General features: G+C 47.1%; 1 protein-coding gene and 1 long non-coding RNA gene across 6 annotated transcripts in view; one reads left to right on the plus strand and one right to left on the minus strand.

Annotated features, from left to right (window-relative positions):
• mypn (myopalladin) overlaps positions 1-16,804 on the plus strand; it is a 441,574-nt gene that overhangs the window by 75,566 nt on the left and 349,204 nt on the right. The gene's annotated exons all lie outside the window — the stretch shown is intronic.
• Positions 9,652-14,976, minus strand: LOC137340219 (uncharacterized). Its single transcript, XR_010966744.1, has 2 exons — positions 14,716-14,976; positions 9,652-10,314 (listed from the first exon to the last, which is right to left on the minus strand). It is a non-coding gene; the product is annotated as an uncharacterized lncRNA (long non-coding RNA).

Here is a 16,804-nt window from a genome sequence, read left to right on the forward strand (position 1 = left end):
GAGTTGTACCGGTCAACGGAAAAAAGAACTCGTTAAAACTAAAGTTATTGATAAGGGACAAGCTCATTAAAATTATGGAAGTTGTATTAGGTGATGCATAAACATGTGGTTTGTCACGTAGAAGGGATGAGAAACAGATATAAAAAGTGGATGTTGGAACAGATACTTTAGAATTCAGTTTAGGTCTGATGAACCTGTGTATACCTAGCTCGGAACTGTAACGTGTTTCAACTCCCTGGCTAAAACTCGCAAGCTTTTGTCGTAGGTGCTGCTGTTAAGTTTATGTTTAATTATTGTATGCTTAATAAATCTGTGACATCTGACATTCAATGCTGCAAACTTCACTGTTTTGAGGAGTAAAGTATAAGTAAGAACACCCCTCCTCTAACCATACTCCAGCAAGGTACTAGAGGGCACTTGGCATCCATGGCACAATACTCCAGAAAAATACTAGAGGGAACCTGGCATCCATGGCATTATACACCAGAAAAATACTAGACAGCATTTGGCATCCATGGACCCATACTCCAGCAAGGTACTAGAGGGCACTTGGCATCCATGGACCCATACTCCAGCAAGGAGGGGAGGAAGCAAAGTGGTGAGAGGAAAGAAATAAAATCAGCTGAGATTAAATCACTGCTCCACAAAAGTAAATAATATTTTCAGAGGACTTATACCAGCCCCCTTGCTGTATCTTGTTGGCCCACACCAGTTGCGATATCTTTTTTAGCCTGTTTTGGTGATTAGGCATCAGAGAGCCATGTGTAAGAAGTAAAAGAGTCTGAAGCTGAAACATGGGAGCAAAATAGCTGGAGTAGCCAGGAAATCTGACCTTCAGCATGAGCTCATTACCAGTCCGAGTCCAGGTCTCAGGAGAGATGGCAACAACAGCATCAGTTGGAACTGTGGTGAGGCCGGCAGCACTGTTTGTGCTACAAGTTCTTAAATATCAATCGTCTAAATCGCTTCTTAAAAGTTCCAACAAACAAAATGAGTATGTTTAAGTCTTCAATTCTGAGTTTTTGAACATTGTTTCTTCGATATTAATTATTAACATTTGAAAAACATGATGACTAATGAGGCTTTGATGAGTTAGACAGCTGCAACTCTTCAATTGGTAAGTCTGCAGCATGACTGAAATGTAGATTGGATAGACAGAAATATCAACTGAAACTACAGTGTATTGCAGACAATTGTACTCCATATGTAGAAGACAATCAACAACTGAGAGGTTTTAGTTTGCAGAGTCCAGTTGCTTCATTCTTAACTAAAGGTATTTCTAACTATCTTGTAGAGTATTGTGTGAAGCAAGGTCTATTTCTGTCAATGTATTTTTTAAATGTTTGCCATGAGATCTCGTCCCACTTATTAGGCAAGGGAGCCAGGCTGGTACCGCAACCAAATGTGCAATTAATTTAAAAGTATGACAGACCAGTAGTTATCTAGAGTTCTTTACATTAGGTTGACCCAGCAAGATGTTAGAGAAGTAGCAGAAAATAAAATAGCTTGGCATTGACAAAGCTCCAGCACCCATTTCTGGGTCTCAAAGCTGATTTGAGTATTGTGACAATAATTATTTTTGTCTAGTTGTAGTTAGTGGCTGTCGCCTTAAATTCAATCACTGTACATAAACAGTTAAAAGAACTGCAGTTCAGGTCTCTGTCGAAGCTTATTTTGACACATATATTGCAAGATAGGTTCAAACTGGCTTTCAAACTGTAGGCTTGAGGTGGAACCAAGCTAGCTATGAACAAATGGATACACCGCGATTTGTTCAATTAAATGTATGACAGCCAATTATTTTGAATCTGACTGTCAGTTACGAAAAATCTAAACAAGCCATGGCAACTGGTAAAAAGGATTTAAGTGGCTGGAACTGTTCATTGAGTTGAATTATCAGAAGGTAGTCAAACTGTTTGAAAATATCACAGTGAAAGATAAGATAAGATCTCCTGTAGTCAGTAAAGATTGTAAGAAAAGTCTAAGTTTATAAACACCATCTACACAATAATAGCTTAGTATTCGATTACAACTTATTATTTTGTCTCCTCAAGTTAGATAAAATACCTCCTACTAAATATATAACTTTTAGATCAGTTAGATTATTCACTTATTTATTGTTTACTTAATAAATTTGATTGATATCAAACTAAAATATTAGGCCTGATGTGATGCAACCACTTTCAAAGACTAAAGTGAAGTGTTATGGAGGCGTAAGATAATAATGATCAAGCAAGATTTGCTGTTTGTTTTCCCAGGCCATAACTGAAAGCTTACCTAGCTCTCAAGGCAAGGATGAGCACTCTTGAAGGTATGAGTAGTTGGGACTCACCCGTAAGAGTAATCTAAGATACATGAGCTGTATCTTATTAGGGTCACAATATTTAAAAAGACCAAAAAATGTAACAACTACCCCCAGCATTACTCTTCACAAAAAGTAATAACCATATATGTAAAAACATTTGAACCAAACAACCCAAAGTTTTAACTTTTAACTAGTCATTCAAACCTATTAAAAATCCCGTACTCGATTTGATACTTTGTTCTGGTCAGTGAGCTTTCTAGTCATGTGATGACTAGAACATTTATTCAGGTTTTGGGGATCGATTTTAAACACTGAAAAAATTGGAATTTGGACAATATTCTATGATAATGCAATGATGTCCCAAGTATCCAGCAAATTAATACTTTCCCTTTACCATTGCGAGCTCAAAATTGACTACAGACACATTGAAGGGGGTCCAGAGAACAGCAACAAGATGATTCCGCCAGTTAAAACAATTTAAGTTTGGAGGATAAATCAGGAAATTCAAGATAAATTTCATTTGGGAAAAAGAGGGGGCACACAGTGCAGGTTATTAAAAGGCTGAAAAGAATGGAAAATGTAGATATAAATTGGTTATTTATATTAAACTGTGATTGTGGAATGAAACGATGTGAGCACAAAACTAACAATCTTCAAGCAAAGCAAGGGAGAAGAATTATTTCTCTGTAGGGTTGTACATAAATGGAATAAACTTTCCTCAAAAGATAGTTAAAGCTATGCTGAGTAGCTCCTTTATAAAAAGAGCTGGATGACATAAGAATGGACTGAAGGTCCTAAGAATACTGTACGAAACACTATGGCCGAGAAATTGAGCTGTGCAGCGCCAGTTCTTCGGGCGCTAAAGGGCCTCCTAAGCCTCGCCATGTAGGGCCCATGCCTGAAACATGCGTCAGGCCCTTTTTTGCATATTACTTTTTGCTATTTTTAATTTGTTCACATTTTGTCAATCGGACATTTGATTGGTAATTTAACAGATAAGTGCTTATTTGTACCCCACTGAAATATGATGGTCTGAGGTGTGACATCCTAAATATGATACCCTAAGTGTGACATCTCTGAGGTATAATACCTCATGCTTTCAGATATGTTGCCTCGTTAAGGTGTAACGGAACAGGCATCATGGGGCCAATTTTCATGGCCTCCCCGGGGCGAGAGTACTCCAAAAATTGCAGCACTGAACTCATTGCCCTGTTCCCACTCACGATCCCCCTGTTGCCATTTCCAACCCATCGAGGAAATGAGCAGCCAGAGCACCTGCCTGTTTCAGACGGGCGCCTGTTTGTCATATGCAGACATGCCGTGCACGCTCCACCCATTGGTACTAGGCATAGATCGGCCTAACCAACAGTCTTGCTCAAGAAAGACGGCAAAACACCAGAATACACCCCCTGGCCCTACAAAAATCTTCCCACGCACTGCTGGCCCATCTGTTCCCCGCAATGGTCTCCTCTCCCTTTTAAGTCTGAACTTCCGGCTTGGCTCTGTGGAGGCTCTGCTGGATTTGCCCCCTCCCCCCCCCCCCCACCTTGATTGACGGGCAGCCTGTACAATTGTTCTTGTATACATGAGTGGGATTTCACCTCTGCTTACTGTCAAGTCAAAATAACTTACTCAACTAGTTTTGGGTGTGACTGATATATTCTGCATATTGGCTGGTATAGTTGGGCTTTAGATTTTTTTGTTTTTAGAAATATTTTAAAATGTTGTCTCTAAATGCAATGTCAGTTTATACCTGTCCTAAATTTTAATTGAACAATCGAAAAATAGCCTCATAGAGAATTAAGACCCGAGTGAAATTTCTTGGCATTTTGTTTGCAAAGAGCATCGCAGGGCAGAATTAGTGCGAGATTTCCTTGGCTGGAATTATGCTGCTCCCTTTGGATAGCCTAGATGCTCCCACACTTAGAACCATAGAATTATAGAATGGTTACAGCACAGAAGGAGGCCATTCGGCCCATCGAGCTCATGCCGACTCTTTGTAAGAGCAATTCAGTTAGTCCCATTTCCCTCGCTCTTTCCCCATAGCCCTGCAAATTTTTTCCCTTCAAGTATTTCTCCAATTCCTTTTTGAAAGTTACTACTGAATCTGCTTCCACCGCCCTTTCAGGCAGCGCATTCCAGATCATAACAACTCGCTGCGTAAAAAGGTTTTTCCTCATGTTGCCTTTGGTTCTTTTGTCAATCATCCTAAGTCTGTGTCCTCTGGTTCTCGACCCTTCCACCAATGGGAACAGTTTCTCTTTATTTACTTTATCTAAACTCTTCATGATTTTCAACACTTCTATCAAATCCCCTCTCAACCTTCTCTACTGTAACCCCAGCTTCTCCGGTCTATCCAAGTATCTGAAGTCCCTCATCCCTGGAACCATTCTAGTAAATCTTTTTTTCACTCTCTCTAAGGTCTTCACATCCTTCCTAAAGTGCAGTGCCCAGAATTGGATACAATGGTCCAATTGTGGCCGAACCAGTGTTTTATAAAGGTTCAACATAACATCCTCATTTTTGTACTCTATGCCTCTATTTATAAAGCCCAGGATCTCATATGCTTTTTTAACCACTTTCTCAACCTGTCCAGCCACCTTCAAAGATTTGTGCACAGATACCCCCAAGTCTCTCTGTTCCTGTACCCTCTTTAGAATTGTACAATTTAGTTTATATTGCCTCTCGTCCAAAATGTATCACTTCACACTTCTCTGTTAAATTTCACCTGTCATTCCACCAGCCTGTCTATGTCCTCTTGAAGTCTATTAATATCCACCTCACTATTGACTGCACTTCCAAGTTTTATGCCATCTGCAAATTTTGATATTATGCCCTGTACACCCAAGTCCAAGTCATTAATATATATCAAAAAAAGCAGTGGTCCTAGTACCGACCCCTGGGGAACACCACTGTATACCTTCCTCCATTGTGATAAACAACCGTTCACCACTACTCTCTGCTTCCTGTCACTTAGCTAATTTCGTTTTCATGCTTCCATTGCTCCTTTATTCCATGGGCTTCAATTTTGCTGACAAGCCTATTATGTGGCACTTTTGAAAGTCCATGTACACAACATCAACTGCATTGCCTTCATTAACCCTCTCTGTTACCTCATCAAAAAACTCTATCAAGTTAGTGAACACGATTTGCCTTTAACAAATCTGTGCCGGCTTTTTTTTATTAATCCGCACTTGTCCAAGCGACTGTTAATTTTGTCCCGGATTATCATTTCTAAAAGCTACCCCACTACCGAGGTTAAACTGACTGGCTTGTAGTTGCTGGGTTTATCCTTACCCCCTTTTTTGAACAAGGGGGTAACATTTGCAATTCTCCTTTCCTCTGGCACCACCCCCGTATCTAAGGATGATTGGAAGATTATGGCCAGTACCTCTGCAATTTCCACCCTTACTTCCCTCAGCAGTCTAGGATGCATCCCATCTGGACCGGGTGACTTATCTACTTTAAGTACAGCCAGCCTTTCTAGTACCTCCTCTTTATCAATTTTTAGGCCATCCAGTATCTCAACTACCTCCTCTTTTACTGTGACTTTGGCAGCATCTTCTTCCTTGGTAAAGACAGATGCAAAGTACTCATTTCGTACCTCAGCCATGCCCTCTGCCTCCATGCGTAGATCTCCTTTTTGGTCCCTAATCAGCCCCACCCCTCCTTTTACTACCCGTTTACTACTTGTTTTTGTTGGGAAGGGGGAATAGGAAAAGGTTGGCAAAGTGGACTTTGTTTTCTGTTCATCTCTCCTAATCTCTCTTACTTAGCTTAGTAACATAACATTTTTTTACAATAGTTAAACTTAGCTAATTCCTCATATAGTAGAAAATAGTAAGTAATTGCCACCGATTGTAACAGAGAACCTTTATGAGTGTCAGCCTTGGCTCAGTGGTAACGCTTTTGCCTCTGAGTCAGAAGGTCATGGCCCCACTCCAGAGACGTGAGCACATAATCTAAACTGCAGGTATGTTTTTTCTTACTGCGGTTACTGGAATGTAACGTGTGCAAGAACAGAATCTCTTTTCTCTTTATAAAAGGAGGGCTAAAAGCATCCACTGAGCTAAAGCAAAGGGTTCGGACCAATAGAAAGATTGAAAGAACTTGCATTTATATAGCATCTTTCACAACCTCAGGACGTCCCAAAGAGCCTTACAGCCAATGAATTACTTTTGAAGTGTAGTCACTGTTGTAATGAAGGGAAATGCAGCAGCCAATTTGTGCACAGGCAGCAATGAGATAAATGATTAGATAATGTGTTTTTGGTGATACTGATTGAGAGATAAATGTTGGCCAGGACAGCAGGAGAAATCTCTGCTGGTTTATTTACATAAAATATATGAATGAACAGTGTATAATTTTCACAGGTGAGAAAGTACATTTCTTTACTCTCTTCCTTTCGCTAAACATAGGCTGTAAAACAGATTATCTTTTCTAGCTTGACCCTTCAAAGCTAAGCTGGTCCCAACTTCAAAATATAGACACCCCTTTCCTACTGACTGTCAAAATCACAGACAGTCTGTGACTGAGAAAGAGATCCTCAGAGCACTGTCAGTTGGGGTCCCTGCCTATTGAGCTGTCATTCAAATTACTGCCCTCAGATGAGAGCCTATCCATTGAGATGCAGGAATGAAGCTCTCAAGTGTCTATTTGGCTAAGCCCCCTGCAGTGCAAACAGAATAGAATGACACCCTGGACCATGAGGTATCACAAAGAGCCGTCATCTCACAATCACCCTCTTACTGGAGCTAATTAACACTTGAAATCACTATGAGAACCAGACTGCTTCCAGGCTGCTGGCTCACTGTGAAAAACATATACTGTGTGCAGCTTTGGGAGTTGACATCTTATGTGCTGAATCCAGCATTAAACCCCCACTGTGAGGGAGCAGTGCGTGGGGGGGGGGAAGGGGGGAGGTTGGGCAAGAAGACTTATTGGCCCTGTTCCTGCCCAGCGCCATTTCACCTTTGTTCACTTTCAAGTCGTCCGAGGCTCTCACTAGGCATGAGTCTCATGAATGCCATGTAAATTGGGGACCTATGAGGTAATTAGGACCCCAATGCTATTAAAGTGAAAACAATGGAATTGCTGCCCATCGGTAAGCCAGGTTAGGGGAACCTTGGTGGGATTCAGCTGCAGGTTTAAAAGTGGCCACGAGCTGTAGGCACTCAGATCAGCATTACTGAGCTTGTTGGAGTCAGTGTGACTTGGCACTTTGGAAATTAGTGATTTCTGATCATTTCTTTTGACCATCGAGAAGCAAGAAAACCACTCTAATGGGTGGAGGAAGAGGAAGGAGAGGAACAGCAGCACCTACAACAGGAGGAGTCGCAGTTGGACCTCCCAGGAGACAGCACGTGAGGGGGCCTGCTTGCAGAAGGCCTTACCCACCCTATAGTGTCTACAGGCCAAAGGTCACCTTCCTAGACATGTCTGAGGTGGCTGTGTTTGTCCAGGCAAGTTGTTGGTGACCTCTGCAGCCTCCTGCAGCAAGACCTGCTGCCTGCTTCACCAGGGGATCATGCCAGGCCAGTGGCTGTAAAGGTTACCACTGCCCTGAGGTTCTATGCTTCTGGGTCCTTCCAAGCTGCTACTGTGGACATTTCAGTGATTGCACGGTTGCCGGTCCACAAGTGCATCACGCGAGAGACCAATGCACTATTTGCCAGAGTGAGCCAATGTATATCGTTTCCTATCGATGAGAGCACTCAAAATGATGGAGCCTTGGGGTTCAAAGCGATGGCGGCTTCCAGCGAGTGCAGTGCGCCTTTGACTGTACTCATATTGCCATTAGGACACCTCAGGACCAGCCAGGACCTTTCATCTACTACTTCCATCACACCAAACACATCATTCACATCTGCCCAGTTCCCAGGCAGCTGCCATGATGCATTCATCTTGGAGCAGTCAAATACCCCCCCACCTTTCCAACCTGGCAAGAATTTTCGAGGATGGCTGCTTGGAGACAAAGGTTACCCCCCTTCTACCATGGCTCATGACACCCCTTCGCAGCCCCACCATGCCTGCGTAGATCAGGTAAAATGACATCTAGGAGGCTCCTCGAGCTCACCTCTGGGCTCCTCAAGCAATGCATCAGATGCCTTGATAGGTCCAGGGACTCTGTTCAGTATGAGAATCTTGCGCATAATAATGGTCTACTGTGTCCTGCACAACATCGCTATCCAGATAGGATTGGAGCTACAGGAGGCAGATTTAGAGTCATAGAGTCATAGAGTCATACAGCACGGATAGAGGCCCTTCGGCCCATCGTGTCCGCGCCGGCCATCAGCCCTGTCTACTCTAATCCCATATTCCAGCATTTGGTCCGTAGCCTTGTATGCTATGGCATTTCAAGTGCTCATCCAAATGCTTCTTGAATGTTGTGAGGGTTCCTGCCTCCACAACCCTTTCAGGCAGTGAGTTCCAGACTCCAACCACCCTCTGGGTGAAAAAGTTCTTTCTCAAATCCCCTCTAAACCTCCCGCCTTTTACCTTGAATCTATGTCCCCTTGTTATAGAACCCTCAACGAAGGGAAAAAGCTCCTTAGTATCCATCCTATCTGTGCCCCTCATAATTTTGTACACCTCAATCATGTCCCCCCTCAGCCTCCTCTGCTCCAAGGAAAACAAACCCAATCTTCCCAGTCTCTCTTCATAGCTGAAGCGCTCCAGCCCTGGTAACATCCTGGTGAATCTCCTCTGCACCCTCTCCAAAGCGATCACATCCTTCCTGTAGTGTGGCGACCAGAACTGCACACAGTACTCCAGCTGTGGCCTAACCAGTGTTTTATACAGCTCCATCATAACCAACTTGCTCTTATATTCTATGCCTCGGCTAATAAAGGCAAGTACCCCATATGCCTTCTTTACCACCTTATCTACCTGTTCCGCCGCCTTCAGGGATCTGTGAACTTGCACACCAAGATCCCTCTGACCCTCTGTCTTGCCTAGGGTCCTCCCATTCATTGTGTATTCCCTTGCCTTGTTAGTCCCTCCAAAGTGCATCACCTCGCACTTTTTCGCACTTTACAAGAAGAGTGATGAGGAACAGGTGGGTAAAGGCGAGGCAGAGGCAGAGGAGGCAGGGTCAGTAGAGCACCTTGAGGATAGAGATGTAAGGGCTACAGTAATTGTTCAACAGTTCAGGTTAACAACTTGGTCCCCTCCCAATAAAACAGAATCCGATCCCCTTTGCAGTAACAGTGCTGGGAACCTCAGTCACCGCTCCCTCAATTCTGCATTCCCTAACACTGAACACATTCAGCCAACTTTCACACCAATGACTTTCTGACAAGGCAGACTAATAACCTGCTCTGCAAACACTCTGCAGACCAAAGTGCCAAAAGTGATAATGCTTTTAATGTGCACCCAAACAAAATAATTTATATCAAATCATCAAACACCCAAGTGTCAACCCGTAAAGCCTTTTAAAAAGGTTTCCTCACTCTACTACTTCTACAAAATGCTCCCCCTGTGATTTCAGCAGAGCAGGTGGTAGGCTGCGGTGGATCATTTTAGGACCTTGAGGATGTTTGTGGGCAGCGATCTCTGGGAGCCCGAGCAGGTGAGGGCATGGCTGCAGACTGGAGCTCCTTGGCTGCTGTCTCCATGGCAGGTATTGGTTGAGGGGGTGGGGAGGTAGCAGACGTGCTGCCTTCCTGAGAGGGGACAGCAATTGCCTGTCCCGTAGTGCCACCCTCACTCTCATAGGGCTGCAGAACATAACTCCCACTGATCTGAGGGAGGGCAGAGAGCGTGAGATGAGTGACGCCTTGAGGTCATTGACTCTCTTGCAGAACAGGATCCAGGTCCTAGGGGCGATGTTCCTACTGATAACTCATTTGACCTCCTCCAACCAGGCGTTCTTGGTCATGCTGTTGGGCATCCTCTTGTTCTGTGGAAACAGCACTTCCCTCCAGGCCCTCACAGCTGCCAGCAACACCTTCAGGGAGGCATCGGAAAACCTGAGGCCAGCCTTTCCCCTCCTCCCAGGCATCTTCTACCTGTAGCACAATAGTAAATAGAGCTGAAAGCAGTGTTGAGATTCAGCGAATATAACCTCTCTTTAAGAAGTGCATTCACCCCTTAAATAGTGGCCTGTTGGATATTGCAGGGTCTTGGTGGGCGGGCGGCCTGTTGCCTACATGAATGGCCGGCCAGCCTGCCAATCTTATAATGAGCCCCGGCTGTTAATATCAGCCAGGCCTCACTTCCTTTACACCTGCTTCAAGCCTCCCAAGCCTCCTGCCTGCCTGCCGCTAAAATCACCCCCCATATCTCACTTTAATTCAATATGTTGCTGCAATCATCAGTAGATTGATCGGAAAACAAGTATCTGAGGGTAGTTTAGTATAGAACTATGACACTGAATCTGAGAGACTTGCTAGCGTAAAATTCCAAAGATAGTGATAGACACATTGGGATGAATTTTCATTGTGGAAACTAAAACCAGGCGGGGTGTAAAATGGCAGCCAATCCCCTCCTGCCTGCTTTCTGCTCAATGGTGAAGATGAAAATTCACCCCATTCAGTCAGTGTAAAGCCATTGGGTCGTTAATTGTAAATGAGCAGAATTGCAGAATGCACTCTGCAAAACACTGGTAAAAATCCAGGAATCCCACGTAATAGAAACAGAATTAGATTTACTAGGGTTTATTCAGTAATGTTCTGATTCCAGCGTGTAGCTTAGCTTGATGGATACATGGGTTGAAGAATCTGTACTGTAGTTCTATCTCTGACCCATGCTCCCATCGAGTGAGGCTCCACACTAACAGTACAGGAGTCGCTCAATTTTTCCAGCTTCTCTGCCAATCCTACCCAATGCTTCCCAGCAACTCCTGCTCCCATGCTACCTCTGCACCACTGTCCCATGCCGCAAAATCCTACTAACATTGAATGGGCTGCCAGCAGCACTTGACTGACTGCTGGCAGCTGAAATTCCAGCCCTTGCACTCCCGGCACACCATGAGTGATGCGCCCAGAATACTACATAAGTATTCAAATGAGCTGACCACATTATCGTGCAAGGTTAGCTTATTCATGCAGAGGCTGCAAAGTGCCTGAGCAGTGCCAGATGTGGCCTTACTGTGCGGTGGCCCCCCTCTGTGTCTGTCCTCAAAAAGAGATCAAAGTTTGACTTAAATAATTGTAAATAAACATTTCATCCGCAGCAAACTGTGATCGAGTAATCCATTTAGCTTCGGAGCAAATTGATCAATTTGTGACCCACTCAGATCAGACCCACTTTGTTAAAGGTGCATCTAGGAATTTTACCCAAGTGTAAATTTCATCCCTTTGGATGTTATTTGGTCTGCTGTGGAAATAGATATGAAAATTTATCAGGAGACAAAGCAGCAGGGAAAAAATAAAGGGTCACTTAGGGAAATGGATCCAATATGAAAGATAAACAGTGATTGAATCGCTGCAGATTGACAGAGGCAGACTGGATAGTGAGTGAAGAAATGGCCCGTTAGCACTGACAAGACAAAGTCATTGACCTGGGTTTTGGGCTGAGCAGCAAATGAACGACGCCCGCCACTCGTTACATTTAAACTCGCCCACAAACTATCCACAGGCTTTTGGTCACCAACTTCCTGCAATGGAGAGCCGAATAAAGCACAGCGTCCTCTCCTGGGCATCAGTGAGCTTTGTGAACGGGGCAAGGAGCTGTGTATCCCCCTTAACCAATCAGATTGAGGCATGGTTAACAAGCCTTGCAAACACAGAACCAGGAAATGTTAGTGAGAATAGTAAATTCAATGTAAAATCAATTGCAAAAATCGAAACAAAGAGAGGGTAAGAAATATTGGATTAAAAGGCAGAGATAAAAGCAACAGAAGGAAAAAGTAAAAAAAATAAAAGTTATTATTTTTTTAAATGTGCAATAATAATTAAAATGTGAAGGAATGAGAGTCCACATTTGTAAAAGTAAATTTTCAGTGCCAGAGAGGTTGTTTGGCAGTAATTAAGACTTATTGCGCCATTAAAGAACTAGAATAACAGGTGAAAATTTTCTGGTGAAAATAATTAGTTTCCAGCTGGGCTGGAGAGCAAATTCACGCTGGTCCATTGATTCGAACGGTGAGTCAGCCAGCAAGCTGACCTTCCCACACAGCTTTCGAAGGAGCAGGGCATTTGGTGGAGCAACTTCTGGATTACTGCGTTTGACAGCACACGTGGTCTTCCATTTACCCTGAAATAACGGGGAGCGCTGTTGGGCTCGCCATCATTTTTAGATCAAATTCCGGGCCAATAACTCTGTTGCGAGGGGACAGGGTCACACAGTGGGCTAACACTATGTCCTTTCATCACTGAGATCTGGATTTCAAATTCCTCCCGGGTCGAAGGGATGAAGTGCTGCTTCTTTCTGCTGGCTGTAGGGCTGTATGTGAAATACGTTTGGTCATCTCAAGTCAGCTAGAGGCTAGAGATCGGGGTTTGGGGAGGGAGGCTGGTGATTGGGACTAGGGGAGGGAGGCGGGAGATCAGGGCTTGGGGAAGGAAGCTGGAGATCGGGACTAGGGGAGGGAGGCTGGAGATCAGGGCTTGGGGAGGGAGGCTGGAGATCGGGACTAGGGGAGGGAGGCTGGAGATCAGGCCTGGGGGAGGGAGGCTGGAGATCGGGACTAGGGGAGGGAGGCTGGAGATCGGGACTAGGGGAGGGAGGCTGGAGATCGGGACTAGGGGAGAGAGGCTGGAGATCGGGACTAGGGGAGGGAGGCTGGAGATCGGGACTAGGGGAGGGAGGCTGGAGATCAGGCCTGGGGGAGGGAGGCTGGAGATCGGGACTAGGGGAGGGAGGCTGGAGATCGGGACTAGGGGAGGGAGGCTGGAGATCGGGACTAGGGGAGGGAGGCTGGAGATCGGGACTAGGGGAGGGAGGCTGGAGATCGGGACTAGGGGAGGGAGGCTGGAGATCGGGACTAGGGGAGGGAGGCTGGAGATCGGGACTGGGGGAGGGAGGCTGGAGATCGGGACTAGGGGAGGGAGGCTGGAGATCGGGACTAGGGGAGGGAGGCTGGAGATCGGGACTGGGGGAGGGAGGCTGGAGATCGGGACTAGGGGAGGGAGGCTGGAGATCGGGACTAGGGGAGGGAGGCTGGAGATCGGGACTGGGGGAGGGAGGCTGGAGATCGGGACTAGGGGAGGGAGGCTGGAGATCGGGACTGGGGGAGGGAGGCTGGAGATCGGGACTAGGGGAGGGAGGCTGGAGATCGGGACTGGGGGAGGGAGGCTGGAGATCGGGACTAGGGGAGGGAGGCTGGAGATCGGGACTAGGGGAGGGAGGCTGGAGATCGGGACTAGGGGAGGGAGGCTGGAGATCGGGACTGGGGGAGGGAGGCTGGAGATCGGGACTAGGGGAGGGAGGCTGAAGATCGGGACTGGGGGAGGGAGGCTGGAGATCGGGACTAGGGGAGGGAGGCTGGAGATCAGGACTGGGGGAGGGAGGCTGGAGATCGGGACTGGGGGAGGGAGGCTGGAGATCGGGACTAGGGGAGGGAGGCTGGAGATCGGGACTAGGGGAGGGAGGCTGGAGATCGGGACTAGGAGAGGGAGGCTGGAGATCGGGACTGGGGGAGGGAGGCTGGAGATCGGGACTGGGGGAGGGAGGCTGGAGATCGGGACTGGGGGAGGGAGGCTGTAGATCGGGACTGGGGGAGGGAGGCTGGAGATCGGGACTGGGGGAGGGAGGCTGGAGATCGGGACTGGGGGAGGGAGGCTGGAGATCGGGACTAGGGGAGGGAGGCTGGAGATCGGGACTAGGGGAGGGAGGCTGGAGATCGGGACTAGGGGAGGGAGGCTGGAGATCGGGACTGGGGGAGGGAGGCTGGAGATCGGGACTGGGGGAGGGAGGCTGGAGATCGGGACTGGGGGAGGGAGGCTGGAGATCGGGACTGGGGGAGGGAGGCTGGAGATCGGGACTGGGGGAGGGAGGCTGGAGATCGGGCCTGGGGGAGGGAGGCTGGAGATCGGGCCTGGGGGAGGGAGGCTGGAGATCGGGACTGGGGGAGGGAGGCTGGAGATCGGGCCTGGGGAAGGAGGCTGGTGGTCGGGCCTGGGGAGGGAGGCTGGAGATCGGGACTGGGGAGAGAGGCTGGAGATCGGGACTGGGGGAAGGAGGCTGGAGATCGGGACTGGGGGAGGGAGGCTGGAGATCGGGCCTGGGGGAGGGAGGCTGGAGATCGGGCCTGGGGGAGGGAGGCTGGAGATCGGGCCTGGGGGAGGGAGGCTGGAGATCGGGACTGGGGGAGGGAGGCTGGAGATCGGGCCTGGGGAAGGAGGCTGGTGATCGGGCCTGGGGAGGGAGGCTGGAGATCGGGACTGGGGAGAGAGGCTGGAGATCGGGCCTGGGGAGAGCACTGCTGCTCCTCCTGGTCCATAAGGAGTGCTGTAAGAACCACTTACCTTGAGGAGCCGTCAGCCCCCGCATCAGATCAGAAGCCGGGAATCCCAGAGCTCGGTCCTCCCCTTCGCTTTCTGTTAAATTTAAGTCACTGCGCCGATGATGCTATCAGGCCGCAAATTTGGTATGGTAAATAAGCCCCTGCCGGCCTTTTGCGAGAGCCTTGTCTGTGGCCTGAATTCTACACTTCAAAATTTAAAGGGGCGGGAATGCGTTCGGGTTGGAGTAAGGTCGCCCGATCCTGATATTTTAACTCCTGTCAATGGAGGGTGGGGGGTGGGGAGCATGCAGTAAAAATTGAGGCCATCAATTCAGCTGGAGAATTGACTTTGATATTGCCCACCCACATGTAGGAATGGACTATATTTGATTCCAGGTATTCACTTCCTTGAATCACACCTAATCTACAGTGGAGCATACAAATGGCTAATTATTAAAATATCCTTTACCAAAGTTCTTGGGGGTGAAATTGGGCCATGTAGCGCCGTTTTTTAGGAGCTACACGGACAACTAAGCCTCGAAAATGGGGTCGGAGATGCGCGCGCCACCTTGGTAAAGGTGTACACGTAACGAGTGCCGGCAGCATGCAGAGTAGGGAGAATATGATGCAATTCAGTGTGCAATGCTGATTTGAAGGCAATGCTGTTATTTTGGAACTCCACACTCGATCCAAAGCCCTGTCTTAACCTCGCACCGCTGAACATGATTTAAATGGCATGAAGGACCCCCCTCCCCCCACCAGTGCTATTAAAAGGAATGATGAAGTAGTTACAGTTTAGTTGCTGCATTATTGCTTCTGGCTGCTGATGCATTGTAAGTGTTTTTGGAGGTTTTCTATACTTGGATGAAGTTTCAATACTCTACAGGGAGTGGGCTGGCTAGTTGACAAGGGCACTGGCAGAGTGGCTGGGATGGGACAGGAATGCTGTCATCCTGAGAGTGGACAGCAGGTTCATGTTCCATGGAGCCACTGCCATTTGCTGCCTTCTGTTATGAAAGTGAGTGTCCTGTAAGATGTTTGGGTGATGTGGCTGTTATGGTTGAATAGCTGCCTGTGTGTGTGACCTGTGAGTTGTGGGTGGGCTGCTTGCAACAGTGGTAATGTGTGAGGGTGAGATAAAGTTTATGATTTGAACGGTTGAGTACTGATTGAAAGAGATTGTTGGTAGGTGGGTGATGGGGGTGTAGTGAACTGAGCAGCAGTTGATGAGGCTAGTGGTGCAGTTGGTAGGATATGCCATATGAAGCTTGAACTCATTTACTTTCACAATTTGTGCCAGATCATTAAACGTCTTCCTGCATTGCATCCATGTTCTTGAAGCTATGCCCTTGGCATTTACCTCCTTTGCTATTTCCTCCCACTGCCTCTTAAGCATACGTCCGGAGGGCCTCCTGCCCCCCCTGCGGATATAGGATGTCCGCTTTCTCTCCACCTCTTGCACCAAAGCCTCCAGTGCATCATCGGAGAACCTTGGTGCACTATCTCTCTCAGGCACAGTCATTCTTCAAAGTATCACAGCACAGATTCAGTTTTGAAACGACTCCCACCACTTCTTGCAGCCACAATGCGCCTCCCCTTTAAGAGGTGCAGGCTGTCTTTAAGAAGCCGCTCGCGATATCGGGGCCCCCCCTGTCGTTGCGTGCAGCCAATCAACAGCAAAGGTAGTGCTGGCTGCACGCAGCAATCATTTAAAACAGCAGGCAGCGCGAGTGCAACGTGCTGCCCGTGTCGCAACGACCGGGCGTGGGTTAATCGCGTACCTCATTCCCTGTGTCCGATTTCAGGGGTTATCCAATTTAACCCCCCTTGCGTTTTGATATGAATTCATAATACCTGAAAATATTGTGAATCTGTGTTGCTTTTTAATGGAATGTTCCTACCCACCTCAAATATAGAGGAATGGAGAAGCAGAATAAACTACCTAATGACTTAACAGAGGTAATTTGTCAACTTTTTGCGCTTGGCAGAGAGCTTCCCGATCTCTGTAACCTCCTCCAGCCCTACAACCCTTTGAGAACCATGATTTCCTTCACCCCACCACTGGCGGCCATACGTTCAGCTGTCTAGGCCCCAATCTCTGGAATTCCCTC

Source organism: Heptranchias perlo, chromosome 21 (genome assembly GCF_035084215.1).
Source record: "Heptranchias perlo isolate sHepPer1 chromosome 21, sHepPer1.hap1, whole genome shotgun sequence".
Taxonomy (NCBI): Eukaryota; Metazoa; Chordata; class Chondrichthyes; order Hexanchiformes; family Hexanchidae; genus Heptranchias; species Heptranchias perlo.